We start from the raw sequence: 6,080 nt of genomic DNA, 5'->3' as shown, positions 1-6,080 counted from the left end.
AAAATAAATGTTGCCTGTCTTATCAAAAATCGTGTGTCAAATTTATTTTTGTTCATATCATCTCAGAATTTGATTTTGAAACTGTAGTATGGTTTTTACAGACTGGGTCACATACAAAAATTTTTTGTCATAATTGTGCTGCTTTTTTTGCATTTGTATCCATTTATAATTGAACTATTGTTAGAAAAGGGCCGAATGAATGAATACAGTGTGAATACCCCAGGTAAAAAAGTAGTATACTTTAGTGTATTAGAAATATGATTGAAGTACATGAAGTATAAAACAAGTATGCTTCTACTTGTTGTACTTAATTTAAAGAGTATTTAATATGTACTTTTTAAAAGTATACTTCCAAAAAGATATAATTAAGTTCAACTTAACAGTCCAAAAAATAAGTATACTAATTTACCAGTAATTCAATTATCTTTTAAATGTACTTTTTGAAAGTATACTTCAAAAAATATGTAATTAAGTTCAACTTAAGAGTCCAAAAAATAAGTATACTAATTTACCAGTAATTCAATTATCTTTTAAATGTACTTTTTGAAAGTATACTTCAAAAAATATGTAATTAAGTTCAACTTAAGAGTCCAAAAAATAAGTATAATGAATTTACCAGTAATTCAATTATCTTTTAAATGTACTTTTTGAAAGTATACTTAAAAAAAGATGTAATTAAGTTCAACTTAAGAGTCCAAAAAATAAGTATACTAATTTACCAGTAATTAAAATATTTTTTAAATGTACTTTTTGAAAGTGTACTTTGTTGTCAATGTATTTTAAATTGTATAGAAGTTTATTTTTTTTAAGTGTATTAAATTTGACATACTTAGAGTGACAATTCAATATACTTATGGGAAGTATATTTTTTGGAAATTAATTGTTAATTTACTTTTTTAGCATACTAGGATCTCACTTCATTAGAAGTGTGACTTCTGTACACTTTATACAGTACACTATAAAATAAGTGTATTTTTAGTTGCATATCAGAGTACTTTCATAAAATACGTTAGAATAATAAAATGTAGGCTATACACTGCATGAAAAGAGCTGTATCCAGACAAATACGGATGGGAAATCCCTGCTAAACTTTAGGTTTGCCAGATAAATGAGGCAGAGTGCTTGGAAACGTAATACTCAGAAGTAAACTCGTGAAACATCCAGAAACCTTGTGTATATGGATGTATACTGGTGGAAGTTTCTAGGAATCCTCACAGCTGGTTGTAAGGAGTGCTGGTTGTGAGGTGTGAAGGGTTAATGACAGAGTTGCTGTCTCTGTTTTCAAAGCTGGGTGGGGGGTTCAAGGCAGCACATAACATAAAAACATTATATATCTACAAGTGTGTTTACTAAATACATGTATTATTATGCTAATGTAATTTAATTGATAAAGGTTTTTTTTATTTAAGAAAATCTGAGCATCACTCAAAATAACTGTCAACATGTTTGTCAACTAAACATGTTTTGTAAACGTTATACATTTTATAAAAATATTTAATATTTTTATTATTGATAAAGTATAAAGAACAAATCAGTGTGAAAACGCAGATTATAAAAAGTACATAAAGTGCCAGCAGAGGATCCAAAATAATGAAAAAAAAAAAAAAACATCCAATGCAACTTGGAAATTGTAGTCAAAATACATCTACAGCAGCATGCTAAAGCAGTACCAACGCCAGGGCAAAAGACTCAAATTCCCAGAATGCACCTGCACCCACCCATTCATTCCCACCAATCAGGATCAACGGCATTTTTCAAACCGCTACTGACTCGTTTTCATGCTAAACAGTACGGCTGAGGTAAGTTTGACTTTCATTCCTTTACATCGCGCAGATCTGTTCCATATTTGTTCCTATTTTGTTCTTCACTGTGATTATTTTTGTCTTTATGCGAGAAGTGTTTTAATTTAAAGCACACACAGGAAACATTAAGAGTAAGTTATACACTGTACACAGTAACGTTAGGAACTTGAACATGCGGTTTTTCAGTGAGCAAAGTAACATGCAAAATGCCTGATAAACGAATCAATTCGATGTTTAAAACTTTAAAAATAAAACGGCAAGATTACTTGTGTTGGAGATGTTCAGCTAACTGTAGCAAATGGCTCTTTCTGCTATTTTAAACGATAACCTTAGACGATTTCTGTTGTTTAAAAGCTCATTGCTGTAGGTAAGTTCTGATAGATGCTGCTTATTTTGCAAGCCTGTTTTAATAGCTTTATTCTGTTTAGTAACCAAGCCAGCTTCACTTTAAGTTTAAGATAAACTAACGTTAGATGTTGTTGTAAAGAAGCTTGGAGTCAAAATATATTTTAAAGTTGTATGATTGTCTTCTTTTTTAATATGATGTCTATCCATGTTTGTGTTTACAGAGGTCATGTACCATGTGGTCGACCTTGCTGACGCTGAAGAGGTTTCTGTGTAAAAATGATGTAAGTTAAGTTTAATCTTTTAATTTAATATTGTTTTAATTCATGCCCATGTCATGCTGGCTACCAGTCAAATATCGCATACAATTAAAAATACTATTAATCACCAATAAAACCTTAAAAGGCCCAGCACCTTCGTATCTTAGAGAATTAATATCAGAATACAATCCAACACGTACACTGCGGTCGCAAAATTCTGGTCTCTTAATTTTCCCTAGAATATCAAAAGTGTCTAAGCTCTGAAATGATTTGCCAACTGGTATCTGTGAATCAGACACAGTCAATCACTTTAAATCTAAAGGGACACTTCACCCATTTGTATTAAGCTTTGTATCTTTAGAACCCCAGTCATGTTTTTGAATGGTCATGCATCATTTCCTGAGACAGGAGAAATACAGATTTCAGTGTTGCACTTCCTTCTTTCAATGATGTAAAAAATTATAATTTTGCATCATTGAAAGAAGGAAGTCCAATATCTTTGTTGAGGTGGTGAGACTACAAACACCCCTTTTTTAGTCAAATAGGCACCAAATTCGAAATGTATGTTACATTTCCACTACAAATATGAGACACTTTCAATAAAGATTAATGTTTCTACAGGTGAAATGCTCCATTAAAGGATAATTCTGGTATTTAACACTTTGAGTCTTATTTCTGGTTTGTTTTGGATGAATTACAGTGATGGACACTGTAATTTTGACAATGGGTCGTGTCTTTTTTTGACTCGTTTAGAAGCGTCTCTTCACTGCTTCAGAGTGGAAGTCAAGGGTCATGCACAAACATGTCATTAAAACAACACTTAACCTTCATTTTCAAAACTGTCCCTTACGAATATTAACCATGGTTTTATTGTGGTAAAAGTGTAGTAACCATGTTTTTTTTTGGTCAATTGATTACTATGAGCAAAACCATGGTTTTACTACACTAACCATGGTTTAACTATGGTTTTTGAAAACCATGGTTGTCAAAACCATTGTTATTTTGTGGTAGCTATGGTTTTACTACAGTAACCATGGTTTTTTTGGTCTTAACTGTAGTAAAACCATGGTTAATTTTCGTAAGGGGTGCTACTCACCGAGTGGTTCTTGGTGTTCGTTGATGATTAAAAACAAGTAGTGTAGCGAAATACAGTTTCTGTGGTGTTTTATTTGGCATTTTGTAAAATTCCATTGACTTCTCTTGGAAGACTCATTGCTCGCTGATATATCACTCTGCCGCCGGAAATGGAAAAGGGTCTGTTTACATCTGTTTGTAGTTTTTTCGCTCGGTTTCTCTCAAAAGGCTAGCATGAGCAGAGCAACTGTGCCCTCGGAGTAGGGCACAAATTTTTCCCATATTTGATGGCTCAGTGACCAGCCTTAGGTTTGAATTTGAGCTCGATTGTGACTGTCTATACGCTAGACACCAAGTTCCGTTCAGCATCCTTGTTAGGCAAAGTGGTTGTCGCCATCAAGTGGTCAAGAGTGTGCTAACGCTTCAGACTCAAATATAGAGCGGAAGTATATACGTGGTTGTGAGGTGTCTGAAAAAATAGATCCACTATAGCAAATAACACGGATTGAAATCATACATTGCTCTGATATATTTGTTTTTAATCATCAACGAACACCACAAACCACTCTGTGAGTAGCACAGTTTTGAAAATGAACGTTAAGTGTTGTTTTAATGACATGTTTGTGCATGGCCCTTGACTTCCATTCTGAAGCAGTCAAGAGACGCTTCTAAACAAGTTAAAAAGTCAAGACACGACCCATTGTCAAAATTTCAGTGACCATCACTGTAGTTCATCCAAAACAAACCAGAAATGAGACTCAAAGTGTTTAATACCGGAATTATTCTTTAAGACTTTTTTTCTTTAACAAAGCATTCACATAATTTGTCTAGTAAATTATACTTATCTCGCAAAAGTTAGCTTGTACGGAACAAAGCATTCACATAACTCGTCTGGGTAATTTACTAATGCCGCAATAGCTAGCCTGTCTGGAACCGAGCAGATATTAAAACACAACACTGTGTGACACTGCATTACATGTGAATGGCCCCTACCCTAATAGGATTTTGTTTCTCTCTCCCTGTCTCGTCCTCAAACCCGAGGACATTGAGACAAACAGACCAGTTCTGGCTGCCGTGGAGGTCAACACACCACTGATCTACTGGCTGCCCTTCAACGTGATGCCCAGCCGATGCCTGACCACCGACGGAACTAGGGCTGCACGATAAGTCGCATGTGTTTGTCAGGCGCATCTCCTCAGTAATGCCGGTTCCTTGATTAGTATTAAATCGCCATCAGCTGTTTTCAGATGTAGCAGCTTTAACTACACAGAGCCGTAGTTCACTGACAATCGGGGCAATTTCGCATTAATTATCGCGGACGTATCGGCTGCGATATGTATGCGATATGGCCCAGCTTGTCAGGGAACTACGGCTCTGTAGTTAAAGCTGCTCCATCTGAAAACAGCTGATGGCGATTTAATACTAATCAAGGAACCGGCATTACTGAGGAGATGCGCCTGACAAACACATGCGATTTATCGTGCAGCCCTAGACGGAACCCTTTAAATCTCCTTATCCGTTTACATCCCATATATATATATGTGTATATCTTTTCCTCCTAGGACTTTTTGTTCCTCCCTGAGGTTTTTCTCCTAGGGTTTTTTTAACCCCGGGGAGTCAAGCAACATTGGCTTAACTTAGCACCCTCTTGTATACGAGACATTATTAATTTGCTCACTTGTAAAGTTTATTCATAGCCGCTGTATTTTGCTACTTATATTGTCTGTCGATTTTTCTGTTTCCCCTGCTTCTTTTAATGTAAAGCTGCTTTGAAACAACTACAAATTGTGAAAAGCGCTATATAAATAAAATTGAAATTGAAATGTCTCTTTCCTGTTTTACAGATGCAGTGAGGGAGTGATTCCCCAACATCGAGGTGGCAGAGATCCGGGACCTTCTACGGAGGAAGTGCAACAATGCCAGTTACAAGGCCTCCAGTAGTTCAAATCAGAGCTAGATGTCCATATAGTACAAGTTGTTCGCAATTGTTCTCTTCCCGGCATTTCAAAGAAAGTCGACTGTTTAAGGTTCCCCATTTTGCCAATATCTGTTTTGTGTGTTACTTTTGTGTCATTAATAAAGATCCTTTTTTGAAATGCAGTTTGTAATCTGTTTGTGTGCATTTGAACTGAATTGTTATATTATACACTTGTAGTGTAACAGCAATATTCATGCTTAAGTATAACAAAATGGGGATAAAAGTACAAATTAAATATACTTAAAATATAAAAAATACACTATAATAATATTGCACTGAAAGTACGTGTCTATGATGTTTAGGTTATAATTGAAATTCACTTTAAAAACATTATTATTGTCATAGTGGGACACTTTAAAAGCACTAAAAATAGTTAGGAAGTGCATTTGTAGAGCACTTGAAATATTACAGAGGCATACTAAATTAACATAGTTTATACTAATTATAAGTATGATAGCAGTATGCACAAAATGTACTTAAACACAACTATAATTTGTGCTGCAATGGCTTTTTAAGTGTATTTCCATTAAAATTGCAATACAATGCAATTGTACTGTAAGTGTGCTTAATTACTCATAAATCTTGATTTTCAGGAGTGTATTTTAGTGCACTTGAAGTTTA

The 6,080-nt window shown here is 34.5% G+C and overlaps 1 long non-coding RNA gene across 1 annotated transcript; it reads left to right on the top strand.

The window, feature by feature from the left end:
• Positions 1 to 226: 226 nt before the first annotated feature.
• LOC141279868 (uncharacterized) lies at positions 227 to 5,581 on the top strand. The gene is made up of 2 exons (XR_012334711.1): positions 227 to 4,679; positions 5,326 to 5,581. It is a non-coding gene; the product is annotated as an uncharacterized lncRNA (long non-coding RNA).
• The last annotated feature ends 499 nt before the right edge of the window (positions 5,582 to 6,080 follow it).

This window comes from Paramisgurnus dabryanus, chromosome 12 (assembly GCF_030506205.2).
Source record: "Paramisgurnus dabryanus chromosome 12, PD_genome_1.1, whole genome shotgun sequence".
Classification (NCBI taxonomy): Eukaryota; Metazoa; Chordata; class Actinopteri; order Cypriniformes; family Cobitidae; genus Paramisgurnus; species Paramisgurnus dabryanus.
The sequence above is the reverse complement of the archived record's forward strand: the minus strand, read 5'-3'. Positions and strand labels throughout refer to the sequence as shown.